The sequence below is a fragment of the Sciurus carolinensis genome, unplaced genomic scaffold (assembly GCF_902686445.1).
Source record: "Sciurus carolinensis unplaced genomic scaffold, mSciCar1.2, whole genome shotgun sequence".
Classification (NCBI taxonomy): domain Eukaryota; kingdom Metazoa; phylum Chordata; class Mammalia; order Rodentia; family Sciuridae; genus Sciurus; species Sciurus carolinensis.
Genome location: NW_025920125.1, coordinates 1,809,440 through 1,828,707, shown reverse-complemented (window position 1 = coordinate 1,828,707; position 19,268 = coordinate 1,809,440). Strand labels below are relative to the sequence as shown.

The window sequence follows — 19,268 nt, the reverse complement described above, 5'->3', positions numbered from 1 at the left end:
TTTTACTTTAACTAGATGCAACATTTAACCATAATCAAATATCACTTTAAGTATTCCTTCAAAGATACTTGAAACAGTTTACTTGCTTGATACTTCTTTTTGTTTTATTTATGTTGACATTTTTCCTTTAAATGATTGTTTTCATTGAATAGTTTTATATTTCTCATTTTTAGCAGGAGCGTGTATCTTTCAGTCTGAGTTTGAAATTGTTTTATAATATCATGAAATTGGTTTTGGATATTAATGACTGCATTATTTTGCTTTTCTTCTTTTTTGTGAAGATCATGCAATAGCTGTCAAAGTAGTGCAATTTTACTATGGAGTTCAGATAATCTCTCCTTTATAGATTTCTGCTCTCTGATGTTTTCACTCATTTTCCTTTGTTCATTTTGACACTTGCATTCCATCCCCTCATTTGGCACTTTGTTTGTTTCAGAAGTATTTTTTTCTTGTTATTGTCCTTACTCTGAGGTTATCTCTTTTCTGACCAATCTCATTTTCAAGGTCACTGTTTTGTATTTCAGACTTTGAATCTTGTATGGAAGGAATATCACTACTATCTTTTAAGTTATGTACATCAAAATTCTCTTCCTGTGAAATAAAGTCCCCATCTCTTGCTCTTTGGAAAGCAAGTTCTAGATGTATTTTTGGTGTTTGACTTTCAACACAATGATGTGGGACAGCAGCCAGTGTGGCAGGGTATAATTTGATCTCTGTTTCTATTTTTTCTGCATTTTTCCTCACTCTCCAGTGTAAAATTTTGCTTTGGATTTTCCACTTTTGGAATATCAAACTGTTCATTGTGCTGAAATGATGTTTTTGTAAGTGTTTCCTCATTCAGTCTGTGTATCCTTTGAAGGTCATTGCTCTTTTCTCTTAAAATTTTAGTAATATCAAGACATTTCTTTTTCTGGTTCTGATATTTTCTCTCTTTCCAGTCTCATCATAGAGCTATTCTTTATACTATCATATTCATGCAATAGCTTGTTTTCTGTCATATCACTAGTAGAAACCTAAGTAAAATCAAGAATATATTTAGCTAGCATATAACAAAATAACATATAAAAATTTCCTCTGAAATTAGACAGAATCCTGAATATATGTACAATGAAACTGTTGCAATAAATAGGTATCCCCCTGGAGAAATATTAGGTTTCATCTTCAGAGCATATAAAAGTATTCATTCCCAAGAGTTCAAAAAGTTAATTAAAGAAAAGGGATCCATGAGAGTAAAAGGGAGTTACAATTTAAAGAATATCAAAATTGAAACAGTTCTAAAGTACATTAGATACGATGCATAGAATAAGTGATTACTAAGTTTGGATGTAAAAGAAAATTTGTTCACTCTCTGACATCTTATGTATATGACCAGTCCATGGTAAGAGACAGCTCTACATGTACTCAGGCACACAGAATTTTTCTAAGTTTATTTCCCTGAAAATATTCTACATATATTCTGTTGTTTAAAATTTTTTTAGATAGTTAGGAGAATTACACATGTTAATATATGAGAACACTAGGATGAACACTAAGCATATCCTTGTTCATCAATGAATACAATTCTGGAAAGTAGGGTGAGGCCAAAAATATAGGCAAGTTATGAGATTGTCTCTAGGTCTTCCACCTCTGCTTCTAGTGCTCACCCACCAAGCCAGTTATTTCTATCCTGTGAATGTATATACACCAGAGAAGGCTTGTGTTGAAAAATACTAATGGTAAATAAGGTAAAATAGTAAAACTCTACTGCAAAAAATCACTGTTTCTGCTCATTATAATCCATTTATTTTTAGTGAGGTTTGAAACATAAGTGTGAAATATGAAAATCAACTGACCAACTTATTAGGAACAAGTAGCAGTAGATTACTTCTAAGTACATTTAATGGTGCATCATTCTTTCCAAAAGTGATCTGTATAAAACAGGAGACTGCTTGCTGAAAAGGGTTTCTTTTTCTCAAAAGTAATAAAATGATATTCAAATCCAGGGTCTGTGATGGCCACACTCTTCCTTGTTACTTAACAATGGAAATAAAAAGCACACCACTACATTAACACATCAAGGAAGTAATTTCACTTCCTCAAACTTGAAGATCTATTGTTAGAACCAATGGTTTTAAGATCATTGAAAAAGCATCAATTATCATGAAAAATATTAAAAGCATTTTCTCTGAATTAGGCCACTGCAAAAGCCACCACTGGACTGCTGCAGATAAATGGAGTTGAATTAAAAACCATTAGTTAATCCAATGGGAAAAAAATGCCACCCACACACTCTAAATATGCAACTTATGGTTATAATACATATATGGTTTTAAAATCCTCTATAATACTCCATAATGGAAATAGTTAATGTTTAAACACACACACACACACACACACACACACACACACACACACACAAACACACACACACACACACACTTGAAAACAACAGAGAAAAATAATTCAGAAATCATTTCAGTTTTTGCCATGTCTGTAGGTTTTTGTTTGCAAAGATATTTTTCTTGAATCCTATCCTTTAAATTCTGTTCTCAAGAACCTGTTCTGATAAAATCTAGAGATTCTTTTTAGGAGGTTTTGGCCTCTTCCCAGCAGGGAATAGAAAGTAAAAAAAAAACCTTAATTAAGAGTGAGATCTTCAAAATAAATAACCACTGAAAACAAGTAGATTTTTAAAACATATAAATTATTATCACACATTAATTACTCAAATTTCAACTGCATAAAAGACAGGAAAAAAATTCTCAAGTAGTAAAATTATTCCTTAAATACAGGCAGAGATGCAATTGAGAAAAAGAATTTAAAAAAAATTATTTGTTCTAATCTGCCATGCCTGACAGTAGAATGCTTTATAAATTTTGATAGATCATACATAAATAGAATGTAAATTCTCATTTTTTCTGAGTATATTATAGGATCACATTAGTCATGCAGTCATATATGTATATGAGGTAATAATTAAATATTTAACTAGTTTCAAATGTATTTATTCTGTATCTTAATACAAAAAGCCTCAAGTTGATATTCATGTCAGTGATTAAACCTAATGTTTTTATTCAGGAAACAAATGCTGAACATCAACCAAATGCCAAAATGTGAAATAATTAATTTTGCCACAAATGTCATAACTTAATTATAGGGTGAGATAGCATTTTGTTTTAAACCTAAATAATAATCTCACACCCACATTTCAATGCTGTGGGAAAAATGCAGTGTACATACAATGAAGATACTGAAAGTTTATAATGCCTCGCATTGTGGGAGATATCTGAAGTTTGTGGAAGTACATACATGGAGATTTCATGTTGGTAAAATTGGCAAACAGCACATTTGTCAGATCATATCCCCATCATGAAGTGAAACATGGCTGCATACAGTATGCTAAAGGGATATTATAAATAAGTTCATTGAAATAAAATAAAAAATTTGAAACTTTATTAAAAACTCATTTACCTGATTTAACTTATTTCTTGTAGTACTTAATTCTGCATCAGATATGTAACAGATATTTCAAGTTTCTATTTCACTTCTTTATTATATTCATTTTCTTTTTCTTTTAATTGGTCCTTATTTTGTTCAAATAAGAGATAATTGTTTCTTCTCTTCTCTTTTACTAAGGTCCATCTGTAACAAAATATTTATCTTTAAATTTTCTTTTCCAGATAAAAGTAACTTTATTCAACTTTTTATGTTTCTTTTATGGTAAGAGTTTTTACTTACCTTGCTGAGCATTATGTATTATAAACAACTCAAAATCCCATTTGGAACAAGACCAAACCTAATATTTAATCCAATAATAAAGAGCATGAATTTTTTCAATAAAGAAGAAATTTTACTTATAAACTACAGTGAATTTGAATAAAATAATCAGTAATCACTTTCCATTTCATTTTTAAATGGAAGCTAGCCTTAAAACTAGCTGGGGGTCTAGCTCAGCACTAACATATCTACTTAGTTGGACTAACCCTTGGGTTTGATCCCAAACATCAGAAGACAAACTGTAAATGTTTAAAAATATGTTTCTGGGCAGTGAAAAATGCCCATTTTATTATCTTTGAGATATATTTAAATTAACATAAGCTTTCTTGAGAGCAATTTAGAAAACTTGATAAAATACCTTTTTAAAAATTTTCTCTAAGCAAGTAATTCCACATTAAAAATATATTCAGAGTCAAAATATATAGAAAATTATTTTTCTAAATGGCATTCCTTGAAATATTGATAGTACTATAAAAAAGTATAAATTTAAAAAATCCAAATTTCTAATTGTTATATAAATAGAATCCTAGTCAAGTGTGGTGGCACAGGCCTCTTATTTCAGCAACTAGGGAAGCTGATGCAAGACTATCTCAAGTTCAAAGATATCGTCAGCAACTTAGCAAGGCCCTAAGCAACTTAGTGTCTCAAAAAATTATATAAATAAATAGATTCCTATAAGATAGGAGTTGGTACACCTATTAAACTGTGATTTAGAAGAATAGTCATTTAATTTTTAGAAGTAATGATGATTAACAGTGTGTTCTCTTATTCACTAGAATTTTATATTTCACATGAGTAAAATGTTTTCTTTCTCTGTTGCAAAATGCCAAGAAATAAGTCAGAAGTTACAAATCTTCCTCCAAGGACCAGTAGTATAAAGGAAAGAGTTCTAGTTTACACTTACCTCAAATTTTGGAGTTATTTTAAAACTACATTTTCCTGTGCAACCTTTGATATCACTATTTTTGCTTCAGAATACTCATTTTTAAGTTCACAAAACTCAGTTTCCAGTTTTTCCATTTTTTCTGCAGGCAGTGAACACTGTGAGCAGTGAATATTTTTAAGTTTTGTTATTATGTGAAATGAAGAATCTGCATTTAGATGTCTCAATTGGATAATAGAATCTATATCAGGAAGAAAGCAAAAGAGATATGTGAGTAACTTATATATGATTAACTATATATTTTCCCAAGCATTATTCATATGCTGAAAAAAATGTAGAGTGCCTAAAACATATGTGTATTATGTTCTACAGATCAAAGAGAGGGTATAAGACCCCTTCTATTGTTCAACTTGAAGTCTTGTGGATGTGCTCCATTGTGCACTATAAATCTTTTATTCTTTAGATAATACTTTTGATTACCCAAAACTTGAAAAATCCACTTGTTGGGTAAAGAGGATGTCACCATGTTCAATGCAAAGGAATGCCTCCAGGATTCATCCACAATCCTAGCCAATATAAATGGAACAATTCTCATACACAAAATTTAAAAATACATAAAAACAGAAATTCATACTGTTCACTATTTTCTACTCCATAAAAATAACTTAAGCAACTCCTGTTAATCATTAATGGTTTCCAAAGTGAGTAATAATTTTTACACCTTCATTGTGAACACTCAGTTCCTTATCTGAAATGTTTTTATCCAAAATTTTGACAAATGTTTTTCTACTCTAAAGATTCAGTGTGCTTCATGCACCTTTACTTGATTTGTGTCCTACTTCTCTCAATAAATTTTCTTTACTCAAGCCAACATTAGCACCTTATCAACTTTTCTAGTGTATCCTTATGATTTAAACTGTACATTGTTTCTTTACTTGTAAATCCCTTTTACTTGTGAAAAGGAAATGATCTTTAAGTCATCTCTGTTAAATTAGTGTTTATTTATTTGACTCATTATTTTTTGAGTTACTGGTAAGTGCTAAGGTAGATAATTAATGTCAGAGATAATATTTAGTAGCAATGCCTGAACAGAGAAATAAAAACTGAGATTATCAGCCAGTGGGTAAGAGAGGATAAGAGCTTGATAAGCCTTAAAAATTGAGGTAGATGTCTATTAAATTGGGTCTATATTCTTCTAAATATATATGAATCTGTGAAGATTAATGCCAGAGGAAAGGGCACAGGGAGGAAAGGGAAAAAAGATAATTAGGAAGAAATCTTGTAATAGAAGATTGATAGATAAGTGTAAAACGCTTTCCCATTCTTGTTCTAAAGAGTGGTTCATGTCTTAATTGCATTGGAAGTAGATCACCCAGAATGTGGGGAGATGAAGGTGAAGGCATAAGCACGCATCAGTGCAAAGTCAAGATGATGCAGGCCTGAACTAAGGGAATGTTTTCAGGACATTTGGAATACAAAATTTTCAGTAACCTGGTGAAGAATCAAGTTTTATTTAATGAGTAAAAAATCAATTCTGGGTCTCTGGAAAATGAGACTCCCCTCATTAATGTACCACCAAAAGGAACAAAATAAGATGCAATATTAAGCACCTCAGCTGTTTAAGTTGCTTGTTTATCATGTGATTTTTTTAAACATCTTCCTATTTTGAGTGAATTAATTTAAGTATTTTCTCTGAACAATTTAGATAAAAGGATTTTACAGGTTCATCAAATTTAAAGAGAAGGCTGGCAGCCAAGCTCAGTGGTAGAGCAACTGCTCAGCATGTGAAAAGGCCTGGTTTCAATCCTCCCCTCCATAGAGAAGAAAAACAATGTTACCTAAAGTACAATGTATGTTCATTGTAATTACTCAATAACCTGGGTCTTGTACTAGAAATAAACTAAATTTATTTAAGAGATGTCTTCTCTATATTTACCAAACTGAACCCTACATTCTGCCTCTAGTAAAATTTGTTCCTAAATCTTTTAGGAAGCTGGGAATATAATTTTAATCACTACCTATCTCTGCAATAAGAATTTTTAAACTATATTATTTTTAAAAGGTTATGGTCTGATAATTTACCTTTGAGAATTCATAAATGGCAAAGGGATTACATTGGAGAATGAAAGACAAAGAAAGCTGAGAAAAAGTTTAAATTTTAAAAATCTTTCTTATGCAGGAATATATCATTGAAGAAAAAATGAATACCAATATTGACTTTGGTCTTTGGGAGGATAAATACTCTCATTAAATTGGGGAAAAAATTAGGAATAGAAAAACTGCCAGCATTTCCAATGTTTTTGGCTAACTTTACAGAAAAATTGTACTTCAAAATTTTACCTGATTTGATTGTCCTTGTTTCCTTCTTCAGTTTTGATTTATATGGAAAAAATCTTTGATTATGATGGTAGGCTTCATGTGCTTGCAGACAAGATATTACATAAACAGTGTGTATTTACTCTATTACCCAGTTAATAACATAAAATAATCATAGAAGATTAATTACCTTGCAGGAAGCATGTGAGTCCTGAGTTATTGAAAAGCAAAGGAAATATACATTCAAAAAAATCTGAAAATATTAAAAAAATCCCACCCTCATCTTCCTCCTCAATGAATGTGGAGCTGAGTCCCAGTGGTTATGTATAATAAAGATGATATTAACTTTGGGGTTTCTGTGTTTGCTAAGGACTTTTGTTAAATGGTCTCATGTCTAAAATGTGGTAAATAATATTAGGAATATAGGTTTAGTGAAACATGCAGTTATATTTCCAACATTAAGATCACAGTTTTTATGACCATAAACATACAGAAAAGGGTATATAAAACAATGGAAAGATGCAGAATGCTGGAGAGCACAGTGACTCCTATTCAGAGGAATAAAAGTTTTGAAAAGTTTAACATGAAAGCTGAAGTAAAAATGTAGTCACACATCTCTTCCACAAAACAGATCAGAATTATTTAATTCATTTTATTACAAGTACAGAACTTCTCTCCATTTGTCTGACTATTTAGTAAGTCCAAATTTGTGATGAGGTTTCAGAAGAAGGTATACATAATTTCTCATCAGAGAGAGCTTTTTGAACTAATTAGCTCTGAAATATTCCTTGGAATAACAGCTAATATACATGTCCTTGTTTTTCATACCCACATGGGGAAATATTTTTTTTCCTGTATCCTAAGGTATAACCAACATCAAGTCTCTTTCCACTCTTTTGCAAAGACACACTCCACATAAAAAATAATGTATGAGAAGGCAGAAAGATTTGAGATTTGGGAATCTAAAATAAAAAGGTAACTGAAAGTTCACAGAATTATCAGACATAAATGAGGCTTTGTATTTTAGTCAGTGGTATATGCACTAATAGTAACAGTCCTGTTATTCAAGGAATATACTTCATAAAAACTTTGATTTGAAAACTGAGTCTGCTGTGGCTTATCAAGAGTTTAATAAAAGGGATGACTGATTTAAAAATTAGGTATCTATAGACAAGAATTCTGTTGGGAAATAAAGTGAATTACTTTGAAGCCAAAGAACTTGGTTTCATTTGAAAGCACCAATAAAATAATAATGGTAAATATAATGATAATAATAATGATATTTAAGAATAACTTTTAAAAAGAAAACAAGCAATGATTTAAATATATGTTTCTCATCTGAATGACTCAAATGGATGCCAGGTACATTATGGAGGCTGGTAGGTATAGGGGGGAAAAGTTTGGTTTGAGGGGTATTCACTGAAAAGAGCTGAATAGCATTATCATAGTTTTCTCAGGAATCTCCACACGGCTTTCCAGAGTGACTCCATGAATTTGTAATTCCACCAGCAATGTAAGAGTTTGTCTTTTCCCCCACATCCATGCCAACACTTATTATTGCTTGTGTTCTTGATAATAGGCATTCTAATTGGAGTTAGATAAAATCTTAGGGTAGTTTTAATTTGCATTTCTCTAATTACTAGTGGTGATGAGCACTTTTTCATATATTTATTGATCACCTGTATATCTTCTTCTGTGAAGTTTCTGCCCAGTTCCTTAGCCCATTTATGGAATGGTTCTTTGTATTTTTGTTGTAAATTTTTTAAGTTCTTTATGTACTATGGAGATGAGTTCTTTGTCTGAAGTGGGTGTGGAAAAGCTTCTCTCCCACTCTGTAGGCTCTCTTTTCACATTGATTTTTTTTTTTATACTGAGAAAAAAAACTTTTTAGTTTGAATCTATCCCATTTATTGCTTCTTGCTCTTATTTCTTACACTCTGGGGGTCTTGTTAAGAAAATCTGGTCCAAAGCCAACGAGATGGAGAATCAAGCCTACGGCTTCTTCTATTTGGTGAAGGGTCTCAGGTCTAATTCCTAGATCCTTGAATCATTTTGAATTGAATTTTGTAGAGGGTGAGAGACAGGGGTTTAATTTCATTTTACTGCACTTGGATGTTCAATTTTCCCAGCACCATTTGTTCAAGAGACTATTTTTTCTCTATTGTTTTTGGCACCATTGTCTAATATGAGGTTACTGTACTTATGTGGGTATGTCCCATGTCTTCTATCCTGTACCATTGGTATACTTGTCTATTTTGGTACCAATACAATGCCATTTTTGTTACTATTGATCTACAGTAGAGTTTAAGGTCTGTTATTGTGTTACCTCCTGCATCAACCATCCTGCCCAGGATTGCTTTGGGTATTCTGGGTCTTTTCTTCTTCCAGAAGAATTTCATAATTGCTTTCCTGTTTATATGAGAAATGTCACAGGGATTTTAATTGGAATTGCATTAAATCTGTATAGCACCCTTGGAAATATGGCCATTTTGATAATATTAATTCTGCCTATCCAAGAACATGGGAGATCTTTCCATCTTCTAAGGTCTTCTTCAATTTCTTTCTTTAATGTTTTGTAGTTTTTATTGTTCAGATCTTTCACCTCTTTGTTTAGACTGATTCCTAAGTATTTTTTTTTTGAGGATATTGTGAATGGAGTTGTTTTTCTCATTTCCCTTTCAGATGTTTCATCACTTATGTATAAAAATGCTTTAGATTCATGTGTGTTGATTTTATATCCTGCTATTTTTCTGAATTCATTAATGAGGTCTAGAAGTTTTCTGGAGGAGTTTTTTAGATTCTCTAAATACAGAATCAGCAAATAGTGACAGCTTGAGTTCCTCTTTTCCTATTCTTCATATCCCTTTAATTTCTTTATTCTAATTTCTCTGGCTAGTATTTCAAGAATGATGTTGAATAGAAGTGGTGAAAGAGGGCATCCCTTTCTTGTTCCAGTTCATAAAGAGAATGATTCAGTTTTTCTCCATTAAGAATGATGTTGGTCATGGGCTTATCATAAACAGTCTTTACAATGTTCAGGTATGTTCCTACTATCCCTATTTTTTCTAGTGTTTTGAGCATGAAGGGGTGTTGTATTTTGTCAAATGCTTTTCTTCATCAATTGAAGTAGCCATATGATTCTTATCCTTAACTCTATTGATAAAATGGATTACATTCATTGATTTACAGATGCTGAACCAACCTTGCATTCCCGGGATGAACCCCACTTAGTCATGGTGCACTATCTTCTTAATATGTTTTTGGATATGGTTTGCCAGGATTTGTTTAAACCTTTTTGCATCTATATTTATCAAGGATATTGGTCTAAAATTTTCTTTTCTTGATGTGTCCTTGTCTGATTTGGGTATGAGGGTGATATTAGCTTCATAGAATGAGTTTGGTAGGGTCCCCTCCTTTCCTATTTCCTAGAATACTTTGAGAAGTATTAGAATGAGTTCTTCTTTGAAGGTCTTGTAGAACTCAGTTGAGAATTTGTCTGTTCCTTGACTTTTTCTGGTTGGCAGGCTCTTGATGGCTTCTTTTATTTCATTGTTTTATATTGATTAGTTTAAATTGTGTATGTCCTACTGGTCCAGTTTGGGAGGATCATTCTTTTTGATGAGAAATTCATTTCATTTTTTGGTTCCTATCCAAAAACCTTTTAAGATCTCATTTTAAATTCTTTCTTTTCTTAATTTTTATTAAATTGCTGCTCATGTCTTTTTCTGTCTCTGTTTACTCCCATGTCTTTCATTCTCATTTCTTTTTAAAATATGTCTCAAAATTTTTAATTATAAAAAAGATCTCATTTTGCCAGGTAAAAATTGTTATTTCCTACCAAATCTCTTCATTTTGTGGTGTTGTAGAGATCATTTAAAATATACATTTTATTTACAGGAGATAAATGTTTGCTTTAAGCTGTGATCATTGTTGGATTTTATTTTATCCCCTTATGGAGATGCTGGTGAGTGAAATGGCCATGTAGAACATGCTCATTTTCAGATGTGATATTCAGATATAAAATTTGCCCTGGACACATCCCCATGATAAACATACACACTACCAGGAAGCACAAGTAACAGTAGAAGATAAATCTGTGCAAATGCATGTAAATCCTCCATCTACTAACAGACCACATGAAAGAGTATACAAAAAGACACTTTCAATGTGTCATGATTTTACAATAATTTCATTCAAGGTCTTTTATGAAACAGTAAGCAAATAAGTATAATAAATATTAATTCATTTAATTCATTCATTTCTTTCAGGAAAAGAAATTTAAATAGATAATGTTTGAAAATAAGAGAAAAGTACTCATTCTTAATGATTTTGATTCCATTAACATGCACTTTTGTGTTCAATTTGACTTTGTCATCTTCCTCCAAAAAGACATTAGAATCCATGGAGAATTATACCATTAACTTTGGAAAGGATGACAGGTAATGTGACACCAAATGTTGAGACTTTGAAAATTAAACTGTTTTTATATGAATAGGTTCAAAGGTCATTGCATCTATGTATGTACTTAGTTTCAACTGCTTACCCCTAAGTCTCCAATTTATCCATAATTTAAGGATATCACAGAGAAGAAAATGCAAATATTATTTCAAAAACATCAGTGCCATTGCTTGCATAAAGTATAAAATCAATCCACCTTGGTTCCTAAAACTATTTTCATGTTCATGACCAGTTAAATATTTTATTATTAGAATAAAATTACAAAGTTTGGATGTCCAAAGAGTATTCTATGAGGTCACTAAGTTTGTCCTAATTTACCTTCTGGTATCAAAAAAATGGGAAGAAATTGGGAATCTAAATTGACACAAGTGAATACCTGTTGCTGGCTAAATCCAGTGCCATCAAGTATCTCTTTCTCTTCCTTTGATGATTTGTCCAACAGTGACTCTCTTGAAAAATGCACAGATATACTTAAAATAACAAAGAATATAGTGTGAATGATAATTTATCCAAATGAAAAGGAATAGTAGCTATGATCCTAAAATATTACTTTTCAAGTGATAGCTTTAAATTAAGCTTATCAGGGAAAGTGAAATAAGCCAATCCCAAAAAGCAAAAGTCCAAAGGTTTTCCCTTAAAAAGTGTATGATGATACATAAGGGGGGAGTAATAGATGAATGGAGAAATATTGGATTATACAGAGGTAAATGAGAGGTGGGAAGGGGGGTGGGGGTATGAAAGATGGTGGAATGAGACAGACATAATTACCCTATGTACATGTATGATTACATGAATGGTGTGAATCTCCATCATGTATAACCATAGAAATGTACCCCATTTATGTACACTGAATCAGAATGCAGCCTGTAAAAATGAAAAAAAATATTTTAACCTAAAAAAATAAATTAAGCACAATTTTAGGAGAATATAACTATTATTGGAAATATTTTATTTGTTTATGTGTGTGGGTCTGCATACTTTATGTACTGAATGTGTACCCTTGGCAAGAAAAATAGAAATTATTTCAACCACATATCTTCATATTTGGAGACAGAGGATCTGTAATTCCCTCATTTGCTGGCAACCTGACAGGGGTTTGTCTCTGCCTCTCAAGGACCTGCAATTACAGGTATGAAACCAGTACATATAGACATCATTGAGGTGTAGCTTTACTGATCCAATACTTCAGAACACCACTGGGAGACACTGCGTGTCACCATGTACAAAATCTATAATAACTCACAGGTTGATCCATTCAAGGTGAAAGAAAGTTTCTCAGAAAAAAAATTAATTTCAAGGGAACAAAGACACATCACACAGTTTACCATTTCTTCATTCAAACAATAAATTTTAAAAATCTTGGACATCATATTTGTGTCCCACATAAATGTTCACATTTACACCATTGTAAATGAAATCCATATTGTTTTTTTTTCCTACATTCCTTCGATTTTCTTCTTTTTTCTAACAGGAATCAGTCTTGTGAATCTTCCATGATAATGTCCATTACTCTGGGTATAATCTGGTTGTACTTTCCCTAGGGTTTCCTCAGATATTTTCCAGGTTCCATACTGGATGATAAACATAGGACCTGTAAATGTTTCTTTTTCTGTCTAGTCCATCATTTTCTGAACTTGAGGGGATCACTTTTACATCATGTTTCTCTCAAGGGTTTTATTTCTTTCCCCTCATATTTGAGTTTGTGGAAAGAGTAGAGAAGTTAAAATGTGCCAGGGATGATTCTGTTATAGAAGGAGATGAATTGAGTTTTCAAAATTAAGGTTATTAGCCAGAGACAGGAAATTCTGAGAGAATGAAAGCCTGTGCACAGAAAAAGTTCTTAAATGCAATGTTTTTATCTGATGATATGGGGATTGGAAAAAGAACTTCCACAGGATGGTTCAGGGACAGAATGAACAAGATACAGAGTGAGGCAAAATTTGTATTAAGTAAGATTCTTAGGAAGTGTAAGATATTTGGACATCCAAGTTCCAATGAGAGCTGATAGTCATATGTGCAGCATATGCATGAAGAGCAGGATCAACCTCAATGCTACAAGCAGGTGGACATCAGGCCATGTGCATGAATGAAGATGAATAATGATAATGCATCAGTGATATACAACATTGATGCATGACTGGTTGAAGATAATATTTCCAGAAATATAGAGCATAGAAAAATTTTAGTGAATGTGAAAGATTTAAATTAAGGTAAGTTTTAGGTGAATACATCCTATATTTGAATTTTTTTATTGTTGTGTATTTTACCCAGAGACATGTGATTTCTTGGCAAGTTCTGTAGCTATTCTTTCAAAAACTGCTCATTTGTATTTGAAAAAATGGTGTCTGTAAATTCTCTAGTTAGTTGGAAACCTGAGAGGTGATTGTCTCAGCCCTAAGGTAGCTACATCTACAGGTGTGTCCCTCTGGACCAAGGACACACTCATATCACTGAGAAGTAATTTTACTGAAACAATAATTCAGAAAACCACTTGGGAGACACTAGGTGTCTCTACTCATAATTTATTTGTGCTAAGAGTCAGAGGAGATGCAAGGATACAGGGATTCACTTTTTTCTAGAGATAGACATGAATGAATACTTCAGTATTGAGGTGATCATCCAGTGACAAGGAATGCTAAAACCATGAAAGTTTGCACATAGAGACAGGGTTAAAATGGACAGAGGCCATTCATATAGTGAATGGTAAGGATGATTGAGAGAAGATTTTGTAGGCAGAGAGAGAGGAATAAAAATACAGATGAGGAAGAATTTTCATTATGAAATTACCTAGACAAGTGAAGGTGCAGAGACTTCCATGTTCTAAACAGACCTGATGGTCCTATGTGCATTAAAAGCATAAGACAAGGATCATTCTAAAATCTACCAGCAGGTAGACATCAAGAACATATGCATGAATGGTGATGAATAATGAGAAGGAATCAGTAATCTATGAAGTAGATGCTTTGATTGGAGGGAATGTTTCCAAAATACAGAGAATAGAAAACTTTCAGTAACCAGTGTACAATGATATCTAATTAAAGAACAAAAAAAGAAGCTGGGCCACAGGAATGTGAGACACTGTTCCTGATCATATCTCAAAGTTTCCACTTTATCATGTAAAAAAAAAAATGGAGCAATTGTGAATGTTGCTTTCATTTACCATGTAGCTCCTTCTAGGACAATAACTTTCTATTTTGAGGAAACTCATTTAAGATCTTGTTGAGCACTTTTGTGCAACTTGCATATTAAAAACACACATGAGAATTAGAGAGATCTGTGGGAGAGTCTCAGTGGGAGAACAACAGTTTAGCATGCAAGAGGATCTCCCTCATTGTTCACCATTGAGAAAATAATCAAACAAAACATGTCAAAGAAATATGAGCAAACACTTCATTGCTCTGTCCAAGGATATTCTCGATTTATAAGTCAAAATTTCTGGATAGAGTTATCCAGTAAATAAGAGATGCAATTTACAGAAAAGCAAAAAATAAATTATATATGTGCTGACAAAAGTCACAAGACTTAAATGTTCTGAATCAAAGTCAGGAATAGAAGTTTTGAAAAATTTTCAGTCAAGTATCCAGTGGTAAAACCCATCTGCAATGACCATTAACACAAAGTTATTGGCATACATACTAATGGCAAGATAGAGAATGCTGGAGGGCAGAGTGGTCTGCATTCAGAGTAGGAAAGAGGGACCAAGAGAAGATCAATGTCAAAGGAGTATGAAAATGTGGCAGCTGGCAACTTGAGTGAATCTTCTCAGAATCATTTAATCCATTTTATGATAAGTACATTTCCAGTTTGTCATTTGCCTCATAATTATGAAGTCCAAAGTTGTGATGAGATTCCAGGGGAAGGTACAATTGTTTATTCATCTGAGACAGTTTTCTGAGCTACTCAGCTTAGATATGTGTTTAGAATAACTGCTAGTGTACATTTGGTTGTTTGTGTTTGTTCATACCCTTGCTGGCAACTGATGCATCTCCTTTTCCTGTGTCCCCTCATCTCACCACCATCAAGTTTATTTTTGCTCTTTTGTGTGAAGTGGATGGTCCCATATCTGTGAAAAAAAGTTTAAGAATTCATAAAGAGTTCAGAAAATCAGTCCAAAATAAAAGTGTTCTGAAAGCTTGCAGAATTATCAGATACCAATAAATTATTGTGTTTCATAGTAAGTGGTAAATTCACTAAGAGTAACAGTGATGGTGTTTTAGGAATAACCTGCTTACTGGCTTCTGGTTAAAAATGAATCTGGAATGACATCTCATGTATTTGTTCAAGTCTCTCAGGTGATAACAACATTTGCTTTCTTGAGTTCCAAAGATACCTCACTAATATCCTGCTATTCTGTCATGCCAAAGACCTGGTTTTCCAACAGCACACCAATAAAGTACTGATAGAAACAAAACAGTTAATGATGATCATAAGAAGAGTACCAAAGGAAAATTAGCCTTCTTTTAAACAATGAATGCTTCAAAAATCCAAATTTGCTCACCTCAATGACAGATGGAAGCCTCACACATTTTAGTGTCTATTAGATAAGGAGGGGACAAATTGGGAGCTGTGGAATGCCCTGATTCTTGCAGCCCCCATGGGTTCCAATCATCTCTATACAAGATTTGCATTTGAAATCAGACAAGGTAAAAAAAGCTGATGAACATTTTCTCCATTTCATCATAATTTCTGGTTCCTCTCTCATTTCCCTTCCCCTTTAGGTTTTCCAAAGAAAAATCTGAGGTGGGAGCTTGTGTCTTTGCCTCTTTTGTTCTTTGTATGACTTTTTGCCACTCCTTCTTGCCTGTCAAACTAACAAATATATTTAGTCATATACTTTTGCCATCTCATCTTCTGAGTTACTCCCAGTCTTCAAGAGACCTGCTCAGAATGAAAGTCAGATTTATGCTTGCACTTTATGCGTTTGTGTCCTGAACTGTAGAAACCAGGAAATGTTCTTGTGTATTTCCCAAAAGGACATCCATTCTCTGGCAACAAATAGTGTTTTCTGTAGGCCAGGATCAACAAGAATCACCTTTGAATGTAATGGACATGTTGAAACCAGGTCCTCCTGAGTCAGAAGCTTTGGAACATGGTCCCCAGAGATGATTCCATACAGTTTTACAGTTCCAGTGTAAAGTTTGTCAGCTTTCAATTCATCTATGTTAATGAGAATGCAGCTCTGGATTCCTCCCTTGGAGTTCCCTCAAATTAAATTTTCAAAAGATCTGTAATCTTTCCAAAGTGAATTTTAGATACCTGTGGATTTGGGGGATTCCCCTTGACTACTCATATGTCTTTTTAATTTTTCATTTGTTGTTTCTATCATATATTTTTTTGTCATAGAGAGTGGCTCCATGTTGCAATCATTAGATTTTATATATTTCCACTCAATGTTGGTCAATGAACTTAGCTTTGTGGATCAGGTCTTCATGCCTAATCCATTTCCAACTGTGAAAACTCACCAAGGTTGAGACAGATCTACACTCCCTTTCATTCATCTTGAAAACTTGAAACTAACAAGTTCTTCCCACAGTGTGAAAAAAACTGCTCCTTTCCCTTCTCAGGTGGGTCTTGAATTTCCCAACCTCTCCTGAGAACCACTGATTCTTTTTTCCTTTTGAATCTGTGTATTTAGTGTAGTTCTCAGTCTTCTTTCCTCTTTTTCTCTCCTTTTCCTTATTTCCAATTTATCTGAGATAAAAGCATATCTTAAAGGAAATTCATTATTCTCTTCTTTAGCAATACCCACAATTAAACCTGTGGCTGAAACCTAATATGTTATGCCATTCCTTACCTTCCCTTTTGTTCAATAGCTAGAAAACAGACACACTCTTTGAGCATTTACTATATAGTAGTGCCCATATTTTTGGCAATATTCTCTGCAAGGTACTTTGGATCCTCATGTGGTTCTTACCTTCTGCATGTCCACAAAAAGCACACACCTCTGCATGTTGCTCAGAGTCACTCTGGAAAACAATAATAGTGATAATTAATTGCATATAGATTTCATTTCATCACCACTCTTTGGACATCACCATTCTCATATCTGTGAAATCATTGGAATTGGAAATAAGACCATTAAATTATTTGCAACAATACTTTGCACAGGAGATACAAGCATATGCAGCAGTGTTGATGAAGCTGAGTTTTCCCACTCAGTCCCTTATTTTGTGGTGTTCTTGAGATCATTTAATACATACATTTTACTTACTCATGGTAAATATATTTCTGTAAGCTGTGATCATTAATTGAGTGTATTCTTTCTCCTTGCAGAGATACTGAATGAAACCAGCATGTGTATCATGCTCATTTTCAGATGTGATGCTCAGATATAAACAATGCACCAGACCCATCTTCATGACAAACCTGCATATTACAAGAACCCACAGGTAGATGTGGAAGAGAAATCCATTGAAAGATATGCAAATCCTCCACTGGCTGACACATATAACATGAGAACCAGGAGGCAAAATGACACCTCCAATATTTTATAACATCCCAACAAATGCATCAAAGTACTTAACCCTAACACTGTGTAAAGAGATAAGTTAAATATATTTAGTAATTCTTTTGCATTCTTGAAGGGAAAGAACATAAACCTGATAGATATTTTTGGTATATTATCAGTAAAGTATGTATCCTGAATGGTTTTGGTTCTATTAACAAGAAGGTAGGTGTGTGTCTGTTTTGCAGTTTTTATCATCTTTAATCAAGACATTAGAAATAATGGAATATGATTTCTTTAACTATGGTATGGATGGCAGGTAATGTGAAATTCAGTGCTGATCCTTTGGAAATGAAGATGATTTTACATGAATCTGTTTATTGGTCATTATATTTATGAATGTTCCGAGTGTCAACTGATTACTTCTCAGTCTCTAATTTATCTCTCATCATTTAAGGATGTTACACAATTCAAAACAAAACAGTTTTCTAAAATATTGGTCCAATTTTCTGCATAAAGTTTATCTTTAATCCAACTTGATTTCTAAAACTATTTTCAGATTCATTACCACTTAAATGTTGTACAATTAAATATGAAATTGTGATGTTGGATGCCCAAAGTGTATTAGGTATGTCATTTGCCCTAATTCACCTTCTGGAAACAAAAGAAGAAAGATATTTGGAATTCAAAATGACATGTATGCATACCTGTTGCTGGCTAAATCCAGTGCCATGGAGTCTCTCCTCCACTTCCTCTATTGAAATGTCCAAGTGTGACTCTCCTGAAACATTCACAGATTTACTTAAACTACCTTATAATATTAATGTTAAAGAAAATTTATCCAAATAAAAAGGAACAGTAACTATAATATTAAAATTTTATTTTCCCAATGATAATTTTAAGTTAAGCATGAGTTTAGGTGAATATAGACATTATTTGAAATATTTAATTGTTGGAATGTGATCCTTTGTATTTTATGCAGGAATATGTGTATCCTGTCAAGCATCATAGGAATTATTTTAAACCCCATGTCTTCATATTTGGAACAGAATGTTTATTAGTTTCCTGGTTTGCTGGCAACCTGACAGGGGCTTACATCTGCCTCTCAAGGACCTGCAATTATAGGCATGCCCCTCTGAGTGCAGTACATCATAGGGATATAGTTCTACTGATCCAATACTTTAGAACACCATTGGGAGACACTAGGTGTCACCATGCCATGTATAAGACCTATAATAACTCACAGGTTGACTAACTCAAAGTGAAAGAAGATTTCAGAGGAAAAAAATACTCAATTTCCAGCAAAATATGAAACATCACAGTTTATACTATCTCTTCCTTCAAATATTAAATTTTAAAAATCCATTTAACCCCATCTTTAGTGTCCCAAAGAGTAATCACATTAACATC

General features: G+C 32.9%; 1 long non-coding RNA gene across 1 annotated transcript; it reads right to left on the bottom strand.

The window, feature by feature from the left end:
* Positions 1-4,710: 4,710 nt before the first annotated feature.
* Positions 4,711-18,640, bottom strand: LOC124973916 (uncharacterized). Its single transcript, XR_007106720.1, has 4 exons — positions 18,566-18,640; positions 17,328-17,379; positions 15,378-15,476; positions 4,711-4,880 (listed from the first exon to the last, which is right to left on the bottom strand). It is a non-coding gene; the product is annotated as an uncharacterized LOC124973916 (long non-coding RNA).
* Between the last annotated feature and the right edge of the window lie 628 nt (positions 18,641-19,268).